This window comes from Psittacula echo, assembly GCF_963264785.1.
Source record: "Psittacula echo genome assembly, chromosome: 2".
Lineage (NCBI taxonomy): Eukaryota > Metazoa > Chordata > Aves > Psittaciformes > Psittacidae > Psittacula > Psittacula echo.
In genome coordinates, this window is record NC_137737.1 from 67,921,283 (window position 1) to 67,944,615 (window position 23,333).

Here is a 23,333-nt window from a genome sequence, read left to right on the forward strand (position 1 = left end):
TGACCAGGCTAGTCTCTACAACACCAACAGGCAATACACGTGCCATTAAGATATTGCTGACAACAGGCCATATTAAGCACCACTTGCCTCTTTAAAACCTTGAATCACAGTCAACAAAAGCCGCTGCAGTGTGCTAAAGGATCTGAAGAAATAGCTGTATAATCAGTTTTAGCTGAAATCCCTAGAACATATTTTAACATGAAATTTGCCGAGGACTTTAACATGTGCCCACTGGATAAGTATAAAGGTTCAAGATCCTGTCTAGATTTGAGTAATTTTTCAGGCCTTTTATAAAAGGAGGACATATTAACAGCTAAAATATAATTTGCCTTTCTCAGTGATGCATTGTCATGTATAAACTACATACCTATAGTACTCTTTGAAATCTTAGCATCATGCATGTAAATTATTTGTCAGAAATAAGAACTTACTCCTAGAATTTGTCATTTTTTGAGGTTTTATGGATCCAGCTGCTCCACCTGCATGATCCATAATGCCTATCTGCCAAAACCTGTCTCTAGGTGACAAAGGTAGCACAAAAAGTAGGATTTTGCTTTTACCAAAGGTTTAAACCAGAGGAGAGCATGTGACTGAAGGCTGAAATAGGAAGCCTGCAGTCCAATATGCATTTTATTCACAGTGGAGGAAGTGCAGCAAAATAGTGGTAAAACTCAGCTCTATTTTATTACTTTGTATTACAGAAATTCCAGGGGGCCCCGGCAGAGTTCAGGACTGCAGTATACAAAGCACTCTGACATTTTAACAGACTTTTTGTCTTAGTGATCTTCAAGTTTTCTCTAGTGCAGCAATCCTCTGAGCTTAAAGCATCCTAGCTTCAAGACTTTGGCGCTTCAAGGCTTTGGTAAGGCTCAAAGCGCATCATGAGGTCAATAGCACATGGAAGCTTTCAATCACTTTATGGGTTATAACTGGAAATCTATCAACAGAATATATACTAAGAGGCCAAATACAAGTATGTTCTTTACATCACCATGAACAACTAAGAACTTATTGTTCATAATCAGTATTTAAAGACCACACTGAGAGAAGATTCAGGAAAGAACATAGACTCATAGAATCATAGAATAGTTAGGGTTCGAAAGGGCCTTGAGATCATCTAGTTCCAATCCCCCTGCCATGGGCAGGGACACCTCACACTAAACCATATCACCCAAGGCCTCATCCAACCTGGCCTTGAAAACTGCCAAGGATGGAGCATTCACAGCCTCTCTGGGCAACCCATTCCAGTGCCTCACCACCCTCACAGTAAAGAATTTCTTCCTTATATCCAATCTAAACTTCCCCTGTTTAAGTTTGAACCCATTACCCCTTGTCGTGTCACTACAGTCCCTGATGAAGAGTCCCTCCCCAGCATCCTTGTAGGCCCCCTTCAGATACTGGAAGGCTGCTCTGAGCTCTCCACGCAGCCTTCTCCTCTCCAGGCTGAACAGCCCCAACTTTCTCAGCCTGTCTTCATACGGGAGGTGCTCCACTCCCCTGATCATCCTCGTGGCCCTCCTCTGGACTTGTTCCAACAGTTCCATGTCCTTTTTATGTTGAGGACACCAGAACTGCACACAATACTCCAAGTGGGGTCTCACGAGAGCAGAGTAGAGGGGCAGGATCACCTCCTTCGACCTGCTGGTCACACTCCTTTTGATGCAGGCCAGGACACGGTTGACTTTCTGGGCTGCGAGCGCACACTGAAGCCAACTCATGTTATGTTTCTCATCGACCAACACCGCCAAGTCCTTCTCTGCAGGGCTGCTCTGAATCTCTTCTCCGCCCAACCTGTAGCTGTGCCTGGGATTGCTCCGACCCAGGTGTAGGACCTTGCACTTGGCATGGTTAAACTTCATCAGGTTGGCATCAGCCCACCTCACAAGCGTGTCAAGGTCCCTCTGGATGGCATCCCTTCCCTCCGGCGTATCAGCCGAACCACACAGCTTGGTGTCATCGGCAAACTTGCTGAGGGCGCACTCAATCCCACTGTCATTCTCTTGTGATGTTTGCACTCCAGCAGGCACTTCTGCATAAAAAGATATTTTCCACTCTACACAAAAGGTTAAGGCTTACAGGTGAGACTATTCATTACTTACAACTGAGCATAAGACCAAGTTGCCCAGGAAGGTTGTAAAATCTCCATCTGTGTTGGTTTTCAAGGCTGGAATGTGTAAGTCTCCAAGCAATCCAATCTAACTAGACCTGCTTTGAGCTCCAGAGATCCCACTCAACCTAAACTATTCTATGATTCTAAAACATTAAATCAGTATCTTCCTCTGACTTGTACACCTTTGTGCTAACAACCAAAGGCCAAACCAAGCCAAAGACTAGCTCACAGCAGTGTATATTTCTGCACTCTACAACTGCAAAGCGGCTGAGCTTGCTTGTCAGGGTAACAGCTTTCAACCCTCAGATTAGATATTTGAGTGGGAGGTGACCATGCTATAGCCTTTGTAACCTCTGCTGACAGAGGTTACTCCATCAATTCCTAACCACCTCCATCTGATGGAATGTCACCTCCACACTGGCTACCAGAAGACAGATATGCTGGGAAACACAGGTATCACACGACAAAGAGCTGCTTTGGCTGCCTGAGGCACCACTCTGCTGATGTACGCACAGAAACACACAGAGGGGGAAATGAAAAGGCTTCCAGCCCCCAAGAATTTAGGCATTAGCTGTGTCTGCACATGGGAGAGGAGCAGGAATTTTGTGAGGCAAAACTGACCACCAAGTGGAAGCGCAGGGACCAGTAATGGTAACAAGTGTTTGCTTTGCTCTTCCTCTTGTTCTTCTGACCAAAGCAGGACTTAAAAGCCAAGAAGGTGAGAAAACAAAGAATATGGGTTGCAGGGAATGAAGCAGCCTATTACAGAGCTATTATGAAATAGTTTGCTTGCTGCTTAGCTAGGGGATAACAAAGTTAGCAATTAGAGATGATGAATGGTTGAAGGGGTTTTATAATGATATGGAAAGATTTTCATCTTTGTATCAGACAGGTTGAATTCAGGTCAAGTCAGTACCAACTGAACGTGAATGCCATCTGATTTATTTCATCAAGCTCTGTGGAATGAGCTTGGTCTCTTGTAAGCTCTTCGGGACAAAGGCTTATTCATAAGTAATTATCTGTAATAAGCACCTCAACTTGCATGAGGAGGTGCTTTATACAAGGTACTGTTCAAACAGCCCAGCCTTGAAAAGGTTAGGATTCAACTAGATACAACTGTAAAAGTATAATTTAAATATGGCAAAGAGAAATACGGCATATCTTGTCCAATGCCTTACGGAAAGTATGTGCCAGAGCTTTATTTTAAGCTATGTTCAGTTACAAGCCAGTTCTTTCTGCCTGGGCATTTAGAAATTGCACAGTGCCTCCTGGGCAAAACTGCAGTCTATACAAAGCAGCAAGGAACATAAGGTGCACTTTACTAGCCACCATGTTCATCAGCATCTTTCAAGAGTCTGCTTCTGCTCTCTTAAATCCCCTCAGTGAGAAAGAGGTGTGTTAGTACCAAGCAATGGCATCAGCAGGAGCTATAAACAACTTTGTCTTCACACAATGGACAACTGCATCTTCTACTGGGTTACTGTCTAGAGAAGCACTGGCATTTGCAAGCCACAGCTTGTAGTTCAGCCCCTTACCAAAAAATTCCAGCAACTCAGTTACGAATCCTCCATTTTTCACATTTTAGGAACAGTAAATGAGGTACATGAGAAGGGGTTAGAAGTAGTGAACGAAGACTTAGTTAAGTGGCCAAGAAGTCGTAGGAAAGCTGGAGGAGAGGAGAGTTTAGAAAATTAAGTTGACCCTGAGAGAAGAAAATAAATAAAGCAAGGACAAAAGACACGCAGCTAATACACAGAGACCCCTGGGAAACTGCAGTGACATGACCCGTCAGTGGGGTTATACTGGTGCAGTCCATTGCCACTGACCTAACGCAGATTTAAAATACCACACACCATAGTGCTTCATCTAGCACACTACTATGCAAGCTATTCTGCTGCATGTTCTACTTTGAGTCTGTGCAGTCGGACCGCATTATGCACCTGCAGCAGTATAATCATGTTGAATAACTGGACTTTGTGAGCTTTTTAAACATGGATTTCCTTGGGGCCCTAGACCTCAAAACCAGTGGCATGGAGGACAGCAGATGGAAGGATAACCAGTTTTCAGTTCCCCACTTAAGGCTGCACAGTCCATACAATCAGTTCTCATATTTTGAAAATTGTCCCAAAGTCAAAATAGTTACAATATAAGACATTTAAAGCATGGAGCTTAGCAGCAGGTCTTCAGTCCTGGTGAATGTCTCTAAAGCAGGAATGGGCTAATTCAGGTACAACCAAGTAATATTAATCCAAGCATCTGAGGGAGGAGGTGGAAGGAAAAGTCCCCATGGCTAGAAAGAAAGCAGCACAGCTTTGTCAGGACAGATAAACAGAGTCTAGCTTTGGATGGCACAAGAGGTGATCTCTTTTCCTTCATTTCTTTCTCCGTTTTCTCCTTATCCTCTGAGAACAGAGAGAAGTGGGCATTTTGGATAACAAAGGAAGGGGGAAAGACTGCTGCTTCATTCAGGAGAAAAAGCTAGGAGTTAGCTCAGGTGCTAGGGCAGTCAAGGAACTTCTTTACTCTCATATATACTACTGTGTTCTGTTACCTTATCTTTCAGATGTTTTCTTCCATTGCTAAAGCCCGCAGATTAAATAAATCTGTTATCTTTAAATTCTGTTTCCTGACACACTTGACTCCAAGCATGTAACAAAACATTTTTGCTGCACAGTAACAGCGACATTGGGACCCTTCTACAAAAATCAAGATTTCTACTGCATATCCCCAGGATATCCCGAAGATTTCCAGTTTCAGAGCTGGTGATGCTAGGTCTGACAATATGACCTATCATCCAGGGACAAACAATTACCAAGAGAATGCTAGCTTTTGGGAAAATAGCAAGGAAGACTCACGGTTCTCAGGATCCTGAGGCATGAAGGACAATGTCCATGAACTTTGCTTTTGTTTACAGGTTTTTAAATTGAGTGTGGTCATTCAGATACAGAACACAGAGCTCAACTGCTTCACAGAAGCAACTCAGAAAATACACTTCGCCTGTGCATAATAGATAATTATAAAGTTTAGTATGGTTCTTCTATGCATCAGTTGATACAGGAGGTACTGCAAGCCTGACTCACTTGCCTTTGTTGACAAGAAGCATGACACTGAGATGAGACACACGGTAATATCAGTATCTTTTAGTTCTAAGGGTTGAAACCTGTTTACCAACATTCTCCAAATGAAAAACTTCCAATTGTCTACTGGCTGGGAAGACAGGCAGTAAAAAAAGTACGTAGGGTGAACACAAAATATTGCTTAACTATGTTTTAGTGATGATTACAGAGGGTTTTTTGGTAATTTTCCAATTGTTTCAGGCATGACCTTCTGATTATCTTTGGCTACAAAAGGTGCCTGGATGACAGGTCAGAGAAGACACAGCCCTTTTAAAAGGCCTTTAAACACAACAGTCTTAATAAAGATTTTTGATAATGTAAGCCTTGCAAAATAGGTTTTCAGGAAATTATGAATCTACACACTTGGGCTGATTTAGTTAAAAACCAGGATAGGAAAAAGTCATGACACAAAGCTTTGTGTTTGGATGCTTGGTATATATTTATAATTTTAATCTCTGTAAATTAAACATTCTCTGTATATCACTGTGCTCACAAAGTTAAATATATTGAAATTCAAACTAAAGATCCTGAAACAAACCCAACCAGACGCATTAACAATGCTCCAGTGAGTACGCTAGCACACTAAGATATTCCAGGTCAATGAAGCTCATTCTAAGTAAAACATCTGGAGCACTCTAAATCCAGCTTTCTTTGAAAACTAAATCTATGCTGAGCTTCTCTTAATTTCTTTAAGACGCCATTTAATTACAGTCCTGATCAATGCCATTTTCCAAAACCATCTCCTGCACTACTTCCTCCATTAACAATTAAAATTATTATTTTTTATCTTATTTTACTCAAGGTAGTTTCTCAGAGCAGAGCATTAAAATCTTGCTTTCTGACCACTAGCACTGATTTTAGATCCAAATACAGAATTTAAATGTTGGTATATAGTCAGACAGGTTTAGAATTTATTCATACCTTCCTCCGTTTTTTTTCTTCTCAGAACTGGATTGAAAGAAACACAGTATTTAAGGCTAAGATTCAGATCTAGGCTAAGGAAATGAAACTTCACTGCTTCTTAGGCTTTTTAAAGAGAGTCACTGATAATCAGAATTGAAATGGAAATAGGAGGAGTACTTCCAGCTTCCAACTCACTAAAGTGGTAAAAATTATTTAAATAAGCAAGCAACAGATTTTGATTTTAGATGCATTCAACTAAGTCAAACCGTTAATCTTTGAAGAATGTACTTTCTTGACAAAAACCCTGAATACTACCAAATTCTGGCCATAAGATGTTATACAAGCAACACCCTCCCACCCCCCTTCCTCTCATTGTGAAAATGCAACCAAAGAACTTTACTCCTGTGCCCAATAGGCCCCATCTGCACTGTGATCTTAGCCTCAAGGTTTGAGAATGTCAGTGGCTCTGAGGCTATGCTGTGAATCCATTTGCCCTGAAAAGCAAATGCTCCGAGAAGCCAGGCACAGTTCAGTCCTCAAAAATATCTTCCTTAGCCACAATACTTTGAGGCTTTCCCTAAAACAGATGTCCCAGACTGATTTCTGTTTGACAACTCTCCTCCTATATACACTTAAATTTCACTTTGGCCTTGTCTTATGGGAAGAACATCCTACCAAATCTGCATCAACTTGTCAGCAGCTTTGCCTTCCCCCATAAAGCTATGAAATAACTACTATAAAGTTAATGCCCAGATGAATGCTGCATTAAACTACCCTTCCATGTTAAGCTGGATGCAAATACATGCAAATACATGCAAATATCACTGTATAATGTCTTTTGCATTGCATTCAAAGAGAATGTTTGCTTTCCTTGAAGTTTTTATCATGTAAAGGCAGCCTCCTATATGTCTTGCTTTAGACATTAGTATTATTTTATGGATGCAGAGTGAGGAAAATACACTACTCAGTTCTAGCAAGGATAGCTGAATTCAGTCCTTAACTAGCACGAGCCCATTACAGTGGTGATTATTAGGGCATCACTGAAATAGCAAAAAAATCTCTCAAGAAGCACCAACACCTAAAGCAAAGCTAAACTGCATAAAAAACCACACAGCCCATAAAGAAAATACTACTGTTTATAACTATACCACAGTATGTCCTGGAAGCCTCACAAAAGACACAAGGGCTAGTCATCACAGTGAAGACTCAGAAGGAGTCCTGTCCCATTACAGACAAGCAAACAGGTACTTATTTTGTGGATAAATAACTGAGATATAGAAATGGTTTGCACAAATTGACAGGATGTCTGTGACAGAGCTGCAAGATAGACATCAGAAGACAGTAGCTTGCTTTTTACTGTGGCTCCAGTCAGTCCTTGTGGACACATTCGCTTAAAAAGTCTCCCAATATCTTTGCAAGAACTGGCTGCAAGTTGCTACTGCTCCAAGGCTTAGGACCTGCATTTGCTTTTAAAGAGACATATCCATACAGAACAATGCATTGCTGCACAGGGATGCATGGAGCATAACGTACTATCCAGAAGAAGTACTGTGCTAACATGTTGTGCCATGCAGACATACTCTTAACCGGCTCTGAGAAGCACAACATGAAAGAGCTGACATTTGCCAGCTTCCCCAGGATTTGTGGTAATGGCTAGCAACTGCGCTGCCTATTGAAAAGAACTACCAAATGTGTGGGATGTGGCAGGCTGCATACAGGCTTGTATGCCAAGATGCAGAAGCAGCATCTCAGAGGTGGCTTACCAGGATATTTGTTTTCTTTATTTCTTTCCTTTTCTGAAAAAGAACAACTGAGCCATATTCTGGCACTTAGAAGAAGCCTCCCAAAGTTGACATTTCCAGCTGGTATATTGACTTCTTTGCTATTGCACAGACCTTTGTTTTCCACAGCTTTATATAGTAGCCTCCATGCACTACATATAAAAATGAATACATTGTTTGCCTAGAGTGTCCCTAAGGGAGAAGAGTTATTGAGGTCTGAAATACCTTCATCCCATTTGCTGCCCCAGGGCTGATTGCTAGCATCTGCCATTCACAGGAACTGAAAGTTAGGTGGCCAGAAATAAAAGCTCCTGCAAAGAAAACATGTTTTACAGAAAAAATATGAAACAAAAAATGTGTAATTATCCAGTCACACTAGTGACTGCGAGATCCTCCCAGCTTTCCAGCCATGTACAATTAGCAATTGTTTTAAATAATCAATGAGTTAATTACAGCAGTAACTTTCCATTACTTTTCACAGGGAATGTATTATGTGGTGGGGGACATTAGAAACTGTAAAGCAGTACTCTCATTTAAAAGACAAGCAGAAACAATACCAGGGTAAGCAGTATATGCCTGGGTCCTGCACTGCTTCCCAACAGTACTCCTCCCTGCAGTGCCAGCGGCTGCCAAGACTCTCTGGAGCAGGCTTAGTACTACAGACTGCCTGTTTCCTTTTTGTGAATACACTTTTTCCCCTCACAAAAAGAGACCTGAAGCCCCAATCAGTCTCAAAATTTACCTCTTCCCACATGCAGAATCTAACCTAACCAGCCAAAAAGCATGCTCAGTAGTTCAGCAGGTGCAGTCTAGCAATACAAAGGCCATCTACTGCTATCTTACTCTAGGTAACACATTTGAATTGGCTTAAAGACAGGACTCCTCTCAGTAATCACTTTTCAACTTCAAACACTAGGTTTTGATACTTTCCTTAGATATTTGTCTCTCTTGCTTCTTACTAGCCAAGATTACTGACTTCAGTGTCCCTGTGAAATGGGGAAAAATGGGAGGGTGCATTGCTAACTCAGCATAGCTACGATTTATCTATCTATACTTGAATCCTGCCGTATAGCTTTGATTTGCCTCGGAAACACAATTTTAGCATGGTATGAGATACTCATTTGTATTAAGACAATTGATAAATTGATGCCTACCATAAGAGCTGGCATCATAATCTAGTACCTTGAGCTTTTGTGATTTATTTTCATCTGAAGGGTGCTCAGGTCTGCATTCAACTATATGTTACCAGAACTCAATTTCAGTTTCAAGTAATGATTGTAGACTTCCAGATACTGCCCACTACCTCCAATGAAAATATTCCTGTTGAGTTTCAACTGGTACCTAGTTTCTTTTTCCGCTGCCAACTGGGCATTTCATTACAAGTGGCAGAGATCAGCGCTGCTGGAACGCATGTGGAAAGGTCAACCTACAGCTGTCAGAAAACCACTGCTGTTTTGATAAAAATGCAACATCTTAATGCATTCTGGACTCTACTTTTCCAGTCTGGTTGAAGCGAGGGCCTTCACCGAGGGACCAGCCACTCCATTCAGATGCAGAGCATGTGTCCTATTTTGGCACCCCAAATGTTAAGCATGTTGCTCAGAGAACATACATTCTCTCAGTCTCTCAAAAAAAACCCCAAGCTGGTATATGAAAAAGAACAGGTATGTATTAGGAAAGCTATAAACACAGTGTTTTTCTGTTCCTAGCCCTAAACAAGGCTGAGTAATGGCACATTATCACTCTCCTTTGCAGATGGCTGTCAGGTGTGCTACTACCTGCTTGGGGAAATGAGATGAAAGCAAGCCAGCAGCAACCTGACCCTCCCTTCCAGCACTGGAAGCACCAGACACACTCATTACATCCCTGCCAAGCTTCAGTGCCAAACTCAGTGCAGAACTCAATATCCCACTCCCCTGAGCAAACTTCCATTTCCATCACTACTTGTAATGAGCTGTCTTCTCCAGTGCTTTGCCAATTGCATCCTACAGATACTGGGAGCACAAGTAAGGCACCATATTTATGTTCTTATTTATGAAAACATGGACATTTACATAATGCAGAAAGCTGGCTTGAGAAACAGAGCCACACAGTTTTTGCCTACTGAAGCAATACTCCTAGATAATTTGCATCAGTTTTAAGGAAAGCAAAGTATATTCCAAACTATATTGCAAACTAGTTCACAGCACAAACGTAATATTTTATTGCCTTCTTGAAATGGACATTTGTTTTTCATTGTCTTACCACATTTAATCTCTGAGGTTCTGACACAACAGAAGTTTCCCTGTAATAACTGCACAGAGACTTCAAAAAGAAATTGTTTTTCTCTAATGGAATGTCACCAGATTATGATTAACCTGCCTTTCCCTTGAGGTCTCAAAGAAAGATTATTTCAAAAAGAAAACAAGTAAAAAGGTCAACCCAAGGGCCAAGTTTTCAAATACGACTAAAGTTTTCCAAATATGCGCTAAAGATTTCCAAAAGCAAGGAGTGAGAATTTTCTGAAAAGCAGCCCCTTTTAAGATGTGTCCAGCTGGCCACATTAGCAAACAAAACAAAAAGGCAACTGTTTGGAAAAAAGTAAGCCCAAACCCCACCAATTTTAATCCTGTCTTTAAATACAATTTCTGAAATGACACCATGGACTTTACAGCCAGACAGCAGAGAAACAGCTCTGTTTCAGCAGAACGTGACTTCTGGTGACACAGAGTCACGTAAGTGGCAGAAGCAGGGTTGCAAGTGCAGCAATTATAGCAGTACTTCATCAGGGACAAACAGCTTTTAAGCAAGCAAGCTTGGGTACAAAACAGGTCAGAACCACTCCAAAATGACTCAGAGGTCTCAAAGACTTGAAAACAACAGGTCAATTTTAATGGCTGTAAAAACTCCCAACACTGTTCTCCTGCAAAATTATACGTCAGGAACACAAGGATGAACACGTGCAGCGCTGATTGCCAATTAATCACTTCTTCAAAACAAGTTCATGGGCAACCACATGAGGGACAGACACAATTCTGATCTAACTAGGAAAGAGCCTGACTTACAGCACAGTCTGTGCCCCATCCAAGCATGAATTTGCTGCCCCTGGTTTGCAATCTATCACTTAGGGCAGTCTGGGTCAGTCTATCGACTTGGAAAGTAGTTTTGGTGTCTACAATAAAGCCTAGCAGAGACTCAAAACATGGTTCCTTCAAACTAGTTTGGTCCCTGCAAGAGATGTCTCTGTTCAGCCCCTATAACTGCTGGCACTGCTGCTTTGATATTTGTCAGATGGTTTTCTCCTCGCCCTCCTTAGCCTGACAGTTCTCCAAGTCCAGACATTTTAGGGTCCACTCTAGACAGGTGGTGGTAGGCTCATTTTCTTAATTTCTTTTCTCTAAAGTGAAAACCCGAAAAAAGCTCAATTTGACACCACGGTGTCCAGACTGAAATCCTCTCATTGCTTCTGCTATAAAGGCATCTGTAAATAGCTGATAAGGATGCCAGCACTTATTTGTCTATGCTTATTGTTCTGGCAGAGGTGGAAAACCACCACCTCAGGCCTAAAAGAGGTTTCTTAAGTGGAGGTTAGTCACTCCTGCTGCTCATGAGTATATGCTTATGCCTTGGAGCTACCGCATCCCCATGGCTTGTGAATGGGACAGTTTCTTTTACACAGAGATAAGTATGCAGAACACTACTAATTAGCTTGATACACTGCTAATGTAAGATAGTGCTAAGTCTATCAATTTCAACATGGCTAAATCATTTACTCACACTTGAGATCTGTCTTAAAAATAGGAGTAATTAAAAATAGTCATCTGGACGCTAAGCCTGTCTCTCCCCTCAAATAACTACACTCACTTCGCATCCTAAGCACAAACATGTCTGTACAGATGAAATCTCCCTGGGTTGTTTTCTCATTGTGGGGTGAGCAATTATGTCAATGAAAAACTAGAGCAAAACAGGTAAATTTAAAGTACGGGTGATCACAGCTTAGGCACAGCAGTAAAGAGCGGACTGCCCTCTCAATGCTAATGATTCCAACAGCCTTCCTTCAATGATTTCAAGACCTGAGATGTTCCCTGGGAGATGTAACTCTCATCTGAGCCAGGTCTCCAGTGAGTAGATTAGTTTGGCCTTTGGGAAATAGAGAAAATACACTGGCTAGTTATATAATTTACATCTTTTCACTCTAGTGTGTACAACTGCTTACGGTACCAGAAATGAAAGGAGAAAGCCATTGCTTCTTTCTTTTCCTCTTTCCCTAAAAATATGATCCTTCCTCCTTCTGCTCCCCATCCTTATTTTCAATCATTTTTTAATTTTGGGTATTTAACAAAGATACAACACTACTTTCGGGTTCTGTTTGGGTTTTGTTAATTAAAACTAAGATGTCTCAGAAGCCTCATATGCTTAAACACACCTTTCTTTCCTATTCAGTTGTTTCAGATACAGATAAAATATTCATGAGAGAAGAGAGAAGCCATCTACTGTTTGCTATCCCCCCCAATTAAAAAAAAAAAAGAAAGAAAAGAAAAGTCAGTAAGGCATAGTTCAGCATAAAATAATACCAAAACTCTTTTTTGGCTGCCTGGATCAGCAGCATGCAGGCCATAAAACTGAAAGAAATCTCATTAGCATGATATAACAGTCAATTATATTAAGCAAGATTTAACATTAAGTACCACAGCCTGATTAATCTGCAAATATTTCTATTAGTGGGAATGGTGCTCTACAAGTTTCAAGTTTTAGTTCACTGCACCATGTTAAGCAAAGAGTGAGAAAGGTACAAGGGGAGATAGATTCATCCTCTGTGTAAATGCACTGATTTTAAAAGCAGATCCCTTTCATTCCTGGAAAGACTCTGACTTGCTGTCAAATCCACGCAGACTCTGAAGGCTTCTCCTGATCATTGTTTTCCAGAAGGATATTGAAGGAGGTTTGCTTTTTGCTTTTTAAGTGTTTTCCCAATAAATTTCTAAGGGTACAGAAACTATCAAAATGAAAAAGACAAATGCTCCATACTTCAAAACGTTTTGACTTGGATTCACACTTAAACAGTCAGACTTGAGTGCCTGAGAGCAAAACACACCATGGGAAGTACGGCTTGCAGCCCAGCCTGCTATTACATCTGGAAAAGGTAGAGTATTTTGGAAAACAGATCCTTTCTCTATGAATGCCTGGCCTACTGCTCAGCAAAACTGAACTTCCACTGCATAACTTCAAAACACTCGAAACAAAAAAATAGAACCAAAACCCCCCAAAACCCCACAGATTTTGCATTAAGTCCCTCTTCACAGATAATCTCCCAAATGTCTTCCACAACTTTAAAGACTCTCAATCTGAATTTTTCAAAGAGTTTAGTCTTGCCTACTTTTAGACTGAACCGCTATAGAATGGGGCATCATTTTAACATTAAACCATTAAAATGAGTGACGTGCCATCCTTAAGTCCTTATTGACCTAAATTATTTTGTGATGCTAGCAGTGTTGGTTTACTCAGAACTGAATTCTGGCAACTTGGAAAATAATTTTGGGAAAAGCTGCCTAACTCAAATTGAAGATCCTTATAAAACCAGATTTAGAAAAACAGCACGAAAAATTGAGAGCAATGCTCCAATTTGTTTTGGTACCGAGTAAAGTCTGGGCAATCACATGGGACGTTTTTCCTATTTCACTGTTCTGAAACAATGCAAAGTGTGACAAAAATTATTTTCAAGCAAGAGTATTACTCATTGCATAGTGTGGGCTTCCGCTCATCTTTCTTGTTCTTTGCATCTGTCATGAAAAAGGGGAAACAGCTATTAAACAGCACTCGTCTCTCAAAAAATGATCTATCTTCCTGCAAAATGTTTTTTCCACTGCAGCTGCACTCAAAGTTTCTCGCATTCTCTTAAACTGTCAACATTGTGAATCTATGGGGATCTGACAACTGGATAAAAGAATCAGAAAACATTTTGCTGTTTCTTACAGACATTTTAAGTAGCTGTATCAGACCAAGACTGGGTGAAACAAGAATTACTCAGCCTTACAGCAGCCTTCCAGTACCTGAAGGGGGCCTACGAGGAATCTGGAGAGGGACTGTTTACAAGGGCATGTAGTGACAGGACAAGGGGGGCTGGCTTCAAACTGAAAGAGAGGAGATTTAGATTAGGTATTAGGAAGTTCTTCACTATGAGGGTGGTGAGGCACTGGCACAGGTTGCCCAGAAAGTTGTGGCTGCCCCATTCCTTCAAGCATTCAAGGCCAGGTTGGATGGGGCTCTGAGCAACCTGGTTTAGTGGGGGGTGTCCCTGCACATGGCAGGGAGGTTGGAACTGGATGATCTTTAAGGTCCCTTCTAACCCAAACCATTCTATCATTCTGATTCTATGATTGTATCCAGTCAGAATCTCCACAGGAGTAACTTGTACCCATTACCCCTTATCTTTTCCATGTGACTCCTTGTAAAAATGGAGTTTTTGTCTTCTTTGTAACCACCCTTTAAATACTGGACCATGGTGATAAGATCTCCCCTAGCCTTGTTTTCTCAAGGATGAACAAACCAAGTTCTCTCAGCTTTTCCTCACATGGAAGGCTTCCCAGGCCTCTGTGGCCCTTCTCTGGACTCCCTCCACCCTGCCCACATCTTTTTTGGAGGTCCCCCCCATCAGTGGGGACCAAAACTAAACACAGTATTTCAGGTGTAGCCTGACAAGCGCTGCATAGACCAACTGCTTCTCAATTTCAATTGACCAGTAAGTGTAGCTGTGCTAACACGGCCAAGGGCAAGGGCAGCAGAGACAGGTCACAGCTGGTTAGACATAGGTCACACCTAAGTCTAACTGTTGTGTGATGCCAGTGACAACTGCAGATACGAAGGATGCCATCTACTTACAAAAAGTTTTATCTGAAGCCTTTTTACTGTATCTCCATTGAGAAATAAATTCAGGGAAAAAAATACTGGCAAATACTGCTAATGCTGAGAAACCTCTGAACATGCAGCACAGTTAGCAATATCACTAGGGAAGACTAAGAATTATGTACCACATTTTACCTTGTGTTCTCCATTTTATTTACAAACTAGCTTATATGTAGTTCAGACACGACATCATCTGCCACCAAAATCTTCCCCTCTCTGATGTAGGTTTACAGACATCAACTCTATACAATAAATACTAGAACAACCTCTTTAATACGAAAGACTGGAATAGTACAGAAGGGCAGTGCAACTATCCAATCCAACCGTAAGGTCAGCTCATGCCTTGCCAGGAAAGAAAGAAACAAAAGAGAAAAGCTGTTATTTTGCCTTACTGGAATAGGTTAGTGGATAAAACACTGGGGGATTTGGTTTGCATTTCCAGTTCTTTTCTAAATTCTTCAACATTGGCTAAGTTGTTTAGTCTCTGTAGGCTCCAAATGTCACTATTTTCCTACTTAGATGTCTAGCATGGCTACGGATGGCGAAGTTTCAACATCTGTTTTTGCCCATGATAAAAAATAGCACAGAAGTACATAGAGCAGAATACCTATTTTGCTCCATACCATAACACATATCTATTCACCTGACAATTATGCAGGTCTATAATGACATCATTGTGTGCCAGCAATCAACTTCTCCATTCCTGGCCATGTTTTAGAAAAAGCTTGACCAAAAAACCACAGGACACTTTCTCATGCCTTAGTTTTTTCATGTGAATTAAACCAAGAATATATCCCTGCTAATCAGTGGAAGACTAATTCCACACATAAAATCCATGCTGAAAGGTACTAGCAAGTAGACCAGTCTCTGTTATGAATGCACAGTCTTCACCTACAGATCGCTTCTGCACTTTTTCTTTCCAGTCTCAGATCTTAGTTCATCCCTAGCTTCTCTTCACAGCCTGACAGCTGCTGTAGTTCCGCATAACCACAAAGCACAGAATAAGCATAAAACTGACTTGAAATCTAACTCCACTTCCAAGTACATCCTCTGTAGTTGCATTCTCTGCAGTCTTTCAGAATGAGCCTTTTCTCCTATCTTCACCTGTGTTTTTCCCCTCTCCCTCTTGGTTAAGGGTTGGCCCAGTATGCATCAAGTGTGGAGACCGATTTTGGTAGTCACCAGGTACTGGTAAAATACATCTGGTTTTTATTATCTTGCAGTACATTCAAAATCACATATCAACAAGATTAAAAAAAAAACAAAAGCAAAAAACGCCTGAAACAGCAGCAGAATATAATTTTCCCCTACCTCAGCATTTTCTCACCCTTTCGTAAACTTCATTGCAATTGAGGGCTGAGAAAAGTACCACTAGGCCATTTCAGGTCTTCTAGATAACTTTCTACACCACTTCCACTGCATGTGCTGTTATTTAGCAGTTACTGCAGATCTCAATTTCAGTAGGATTTACAAGTCAATCCCCTATCTGCAAATCCCAGATGGCTGTGTGATTTTTAGCACAGCTATTGATCTCCTCATTCATACATAGCGGCTTCTGGGCAAACACACCCAGCTGCTCTCAGCAACCCCGTCTGCCTGCCACGAGCAGAAAAGAGGACTTTGCAAACCCAAATGCTACCCACTAATAATACTGCCACTTTGAGAAATAAAATCAGGGAGGAATAAGCTTATGGTTTGTGCATTTTCCTACCTGATAGAGACCGCTGCCAGGCTCCTTCCCTTGCTCTGCAACAGCTGCGCTTTCGGCAACTGAGCAACAGACTTCCTAAGTGTGGTGCTCTGAAAACACACACACTCTACACACACACATCCAGCCTTGCAGTGCCAGACAGCCCCTTCTCCTCCGCCGTCAGCCAGCCGAAAAACAAGTTGCAATTCAGTGACCAGCTCCCGTATGAAAGGAAGACACAGAGGTTGGAACAATCAATGCAATTAACCGTCCTGAAAACAGCATGAGGCATTTTGTATAATGGGAACAATTGGGTTTTATCTGCCCTTTCTCCTCCTCCCATATATTACCTATAAATGAAGCATGTATTTAGCGGATCTCTGCATATTTTATGCCAGCTGCCCTCTCTTTCTCATTCTGTCTCAGATCACTGCAGAACAGCAAGAACAGATTTAGGCTTGCGGTGGTAGGGAAGCCGACTGCTCCTTACCTCCACAAGGCAGGAATTCCTACCTCCTTGATGAGATCTCTGAGGAAACATTCATTCTGATAAATGGTAGCTGAAACCAGTTTTGGATGCAGAGGGTTGTTGAAAGGGAAAGGAAACAAGCCAAAGGTCCAGACAGTCTTCCCTCCCCACACATGCTTTTCCCCTCCGATTACTAAGCTTACTACCATAAATCAAGCCTCTGTGCAGCTGCAGCAGTAGTAGATTTCAGGCAAAGTGGCATGGGCATTGTATACTCCTGCCACTCGTTCGTGTTTTAAATACTATTTGTTGAGCTTTGTAACATGCAATTTTTCTCCTTCTGCAGGGAATTACTCAGCCAGGCAGTCACATGGCTGCAGCAGCACAATTAGAGGATTCAAACTGTGCTAAGCTCTTCAGGGTTTTGATCTGGAAATCATATGGGGTGAGGAGATAAATAAAACCAAATGATGAGAAGGATCTACTATCTTTGTGCAATTAGCAACTTGTAATTCTCCTAGTCTGCACTTACCCAGGGCTTGCTGTCACAGAAAAACTGAGTTATATAGCACTGTAAGCCTCACCTAAGTTAGAAACGAACACCTTAGTATATGTTGTGGTTTAAGCCCAGGCCATAAATTAGAACCACGCAGTCTACTTCCCCCCCTCCCTTTCTTCCCCTCGCTCCTGGAGGGACGGGGAGGAGAATCAAAAGAATGCAACTCTCACGGGTTGAGATAAGAACAGTCCAGTAACTAAGGTATAACACAAATCACTACTGCTACCACTAATAATAATGATAAAGGAAATAACAAGGGAAGAGAATACAACACCTCACCACCCACTGACCGATAACTCCCCCTCCACCCCGCAGTGATCTAGCCCTTCCGGGAACTCTCAGTTCTACATCCTGGGCATGACGTGCTGTGGTATGGAATACCTCTTCGGCTAGTTTGGGTCAGGTGTCCTGTCTCTGCTTCCTCCCGGCGTCCCCTCCTCCCCAGCAGAGCATGAAGCTCAGAAAGTCCTTGGTCAGAGTAAACATTACTGAGAAACAAAAAAACATTGGTGTTATCAGCTCTGTTCCCAGGCTGAAAGTAAAAAACACAGCGCTGCACTAGTTACTAAGAAGTAGAAAAAACGACTGCTACTGCTGAACCCAGGACAGTATATGAAGTTTGAAATAAGCAGGCAAACAGGTGTCAACAAGCCCTCAATAAGGGAATGGCTGTTGAGGAGAAGAGGATATGTATGAATAAGAGTTTATAAGATTTGGGGGGCCAGAACTTTCAATGGCATAAAAATAGCTGAAACTTTTAAATTCAAATTCAAGTCCCATACATGCCTCTCCAATGTTGAAAGTTGTAACAATCATGAGAACATGTTCAGGATTTCATGAAGTCTAAAATGATCTGATAAAATACTTGGATCTGAGATTTTGGGTTAGACCAGCTCCATCATAATGCTCTGGTAAGTTTTTATTGTGCAGAACACAATAGAATTACCATGGAGTTGTTTATAAATCCAAGTGCAGCACAGAGCACTCTTGGCTTTTGTCATGGTAGGATCAACTACGGAGTTTGTTTAAAACCTAGCCCAAGCCAGTTCTTCCTCCTCCCTGCCCAAACTTAAGGAGCATTTGGATTCACTGCTGTGGTCCATCTGACTATAATGATACACTCCTGCAGCTACCGGTTGGACGCCCCATCAGCATGGCCAGGCATGGTGTTAGGATATAAGCCCCAATAGAAAGTTCTCTGTTTCTGGTGGATGCTGTCATGCCCTCCCTGTCCACATGTGATTAGGCATACTCCTTAGGTTCCCCTCATTCCCAAGACAACATTCGATTCAGTTAATAGACTCCTTTTAGCTGACTTTTAACTTCTCTTGCAGATTGCTTCTAGTATTTCTTGCCTCAGTTTTGCTTATTAATTGCTTTCTTTCTATTTAAGTTGTGTAATGAGATAGCCAGTTTAATTTTTACCAATTCACTGATTTCAGAGATTGTCATGTAATCGTTCATTCTCTTTACCCAGGATGTTCCTTCCTTCATTCCCCACACCAAAAGCATATTGCTAGCAGGAGCCTTGTCTCTGCATTCAAGTCCCTGCACAACACAGCTCTTGCTTATAATTCTTCTCATGGTCAGGGGTATTACCGATGCTGCCAAAATGCATCCAAGAGCCAGCCAAAGAACAGAATCTTGCTGAAGGAGGCACCAAGAGAGGTGCACTTACCCACAGTGGGAATGGGCAGCTCCTCAGCACTTCTGCCCCTCCCCTCTGGTCTATGGCATCTGTCCCTCTGCAACTTCCCTACTGATCCAATCCAGCCAGAAGCACTTTCAAATACAAATCTTTCAGCCTTCCAGAGTGCCCTGCCCTATGCACTGCCATCCTCCACTGAGGAGGGAGCTGAGGGGAGGCTGATGCTGTCACCACACAAGTCAGTGCACTGGAAAATAAGCTGAAGAAAAAAGGTGCTACTGGAGGGAAAAGGGCATACCTGACCCTGCCATTTATGTGACCTTTTCACTCATTCTAAGCTGATGATGTTTTTGGTCAGTGCGATGCAAATGTGGGTTGATCTCCCAGCAGACAACACTTGAACCCAAGGCCTGGCTGTCTCCTGAGATTCCTGCACCTTTTTCCTCTCCAGAAACCTTTCCATTTTGGGTATGACACTACCCTGACACTCTCATCTCTCCAACAAGCTACCCTTTCCTTGCCCATTACACTTATCCCCTGCAAAAGCACATGCAGGGAAACCTACAGGAAGTTAACATTCACAATAGAAATGCAAAAAAGCAAATACCCTAGAAGTCCACTTGGGTTGCTGGAAATTTCAGTATGAAGTTGGGAGTCTGCAAACTCAGGGGGGACTTGGTGGATTTGGATTGGACTCTCATCTAAATGAAAACCGGCGTGTATGAGAAGGCTTAAAGCAGAAAGCTGTCAGAATATACTGATTTCGGTGATTTTACAGTCTTAAAACTTATCAATCTCTGGAAGGAACACATAGCATTTCTTTAACTTTGCATCTCACTTTGGCACAGAAATTTCTAGAATAAAGAGAAAACCAGGAGCTTAAAACCAGAGTAAAGTCCATACAATGGGGATCTGAGTCAAAATCTACTACATGTCTTGGTCTCGTGAAAACACTGCAGTGTGTACCACAGTTGCTCCCTGTAAATCACTAGTGGAACAAGAAGCAAAAAGTCAATTGGACCAATGCTACTGAATACTTTCTGGGCAGTTAGGAAAGCAGTATCTGACAGTCATCTCATGAACATTTTTGGTGGCCTGACACACAGCATTGCCCAGTTTCATCTTAAGAGACCTATGCCTGCCTGCTTCAGTAAAGAGAAGTTCTTCACTCAACCTGAGTTTTGTCTTCAGCCTCTTCTGTTATGACTCAGGTTAGTTGCTTATAGCAACTGCTTAGAAATGCAAGGCATATTCTCATTAAGAGGATCAACATTTAACTGAAGAATCAGATGGTTCCTCTTGCCAGTTTCATCATGTGCTGTCAAAAAAATCCCCCAGATCTTAAATCTTAATATTTTAAAATCAGTAATAAATACAGAAGAGCATTCTGTGTGACTGCACTTTGATCCACTCTGTGTGGTTGGTGTACATTTTTTCACTTTCTGTGCTTTAAAAATAAACCTTATCAAACAGCTGTGATTCTGGCCTGTTCACATGATTCCATGGGAGCTAGGATTCCATGAGAAACCTCAGTGTGGAATCAAGTCACATGCTGTGCTCCACATAGAAAGGCTGACCATTTTGGGCGGTTATCCTTGCTGCACCTCCACTGTGTCCACTGAACTTGGTATGGCGTGTCCAAACCAGCTGTCTTTCATTTCTGTGTGGTAAACATGAAAAAATAAAACCTACTTCATCAAAATGGGAAAAAAACCTTAAGACATATCAAAGTGGAAAAAGGGGCAAAACAATCTAGTGTCAAGCAGAACATATGTGTGAAACACAGAGAGCAATACTTTATCCTAGTTTTGCTAGACAGACTGATTTTTAATGCTGTATCTCTGTGAAGCAAGTCCATCAAATTATTTCTCCTTTCTTCAGTATAACACGTTAAAGAAACATAAATCCCAAACCTTGTCTATTTCAAGCTCCCTAGAAATAATGTGAAAGTAATACCTAGCAGAATTTTAATGACACACAGAGATTTACTGGAGATTAAATTTGATTAAGTATCGCTAAGTAATGAGGCATTTTAGGGGACTGTAAGATAGGGAGGGAGTTTCTGAATTCAGTCTTTTTCAAAATACTTTGAGCAATTAATAATATAGTTCATATTATGTAGTGTTTCACACAAGCAACTTAAATGCGTGTTAAAAAAAGCCCATAGCATATTCTTAGCATAAAAAGACTGTGTTTCAAAGGAAATTCACAAAACAAAAATGCTTTGGAAACAACAACAATGCTTATATAGCACAGTTTATTTTCCAAAATTTTCAGCAGAAAGAGTAACCAACGAATCCTTACAACATTCCTTTGAAATTCATAGATTGCTAACTCTCTTTTTACAGATAGGCCCACTGAGGTAGGGTAGTAAAATTATTTGGCTAAAGCCATACAGAGAGCTAAGGCTAAAAATCAAAGGAGTATTGACAGCTAACTTGTTTCCAGGCCCACATCTTAAATAATTATTCCTGAAAAAAAAAGTGCATACTGAAGTCCTGTCACAGGTCTGCTGACTGGAACGGGTTGTGATATTCCCTTCTCTCTGGTTTTCTGTGTGGCACCTACCACACTGCAGCTCCATTCCTACTTGGCTATTAGGTAGTGTATGTTCGTACAACTAATTTAGCAAAGACCTTCATGCAATGGGTAGTATCAATGAATGCAAATTAAGCTTTCCACGGTCTTGCACCAGACAGAATTTCGTGTATCCACTTACAGACACACTACTGTACACAAGGCATTTGGATGCTGTGCCACATCAGATCACGCAAAGCAAAAATTCTGTATGGCACACACCCTTTACACAAGCAGTCTTATATTCAGAATAGATACTTGCATTGTCACCTATTCCAGTAGTTCTTAAAAATGTAAGCTTGGTCCAAATTCCTCCCAGTGAGGAGGGCAATAGCTCTCTCTATATTGAAGGACTACATGATTCTGGGAGAAGTTACTATGCATCTACGTGAGGAATAAGTACATAGTTCAACCATAAATGCACTTGACATCCTTTTTAATACACAGACAACTATACTAGGGTAGAACTACAAGCAAAGTTGCTTGGCTTGACGATGTATGAATCCCCCCCATCCAATCTCAATGATGTACCCAGAGCTATAATAAAAGCAGGAGAATGAAAATTGCTGGTCCTTAGTATCCTTTGAGACAAGGGCATCAAATGTGACCAATAGCTCTGTCAACTGCTATAAAAAGATAGGCCATAGACTCAAAAGGGCTGAGCAAGTGGCATTCGGAAAGAACAGGAAGAAGCAGCAAACATGATGAGACTTAGCTTCAAGGTCAAATCTAAAAGCAAAGGCACAAAAACACTTCAAGCCACAGGGAGAATTCATAATCCTGTGTGTATCTCCAAATCTTGGCTAGGAATTCTGGCTACTACCTGGAAGCCAAATTTAACCCTTTGTAGATCTATTGACTTCCACAATTTCTTTACTGAATAAATTTCTTATATAAATTATTTGTATAACAAATTTCTTACAACTCTGGGATGCTTACCTAAAGCTCTTTGTAATGAGATGAAGATCAAGAAAATCCATATTACCCTAACAGTGAACCTAAATTTAGACCAGACTCATCTCATTGAAGGCCGCTGCAAAAACCTGGGTTAAATTCTCTCACCTTAGCTTGCAAGTAGCTCCACTGAATTTTGGGGGTGGAGAGAGAATGGCAAAGCAAGATTACCACAACAAAGCTATTATCTGGCTTTGATCTGGAGGTGGGTGCAGAGGTCATCTAAGTATCAAGTGCCAAGTGGTTTTCACAATCAGCTTTCTTTCCCCCATCCTTTCAAGGTATATCTAGAACTCGCTGTATGTTAAACAAGGGAGGTTTTAAATGGGATTGAGGGTATAACAAAGCAGCTGAAGAGAGGTGCTCATGCTTTTGTATTGTGGCAGTGCAACCCAGGTGAAATGGTCTACTTCAGAGTGCAAAGTTCTGGGAACAGGTGAGAATGGGAAATTAAATGGCCAACACAGAATAGAGAAAATATGCAGGACCCACATTTTGCCTAATACAGCTCCTCTGAAGCTAAAATTAATAGACTGTCATGATATTAATAGTGATAGAATAGACTCTCAGTTGGAAGTGACCTACAAAGATCATGTAGTCCAACTGCCTGATGAATTCAGAGCTGACCAAGTAAAAGTATGTTG

General features: G+C 41.4%; 1 protein-coding gene across 2 annotated transcripts in view; it reads right to left on the reverse strand.

Annotated features, from left to right (window-relative positions):
• Window positions 1–23,333, reverse strand: part of PHACTR1 (phosphatase and actin regulator 1) — a gene marked incomplete at its 3' end in the record, with an annotated part of 311,992 nt that overhangs the window by 154,671 nt on the left and 133,988 nt on the right. The gene's annotated exons all lie outside the window — the stretch shown is intronic.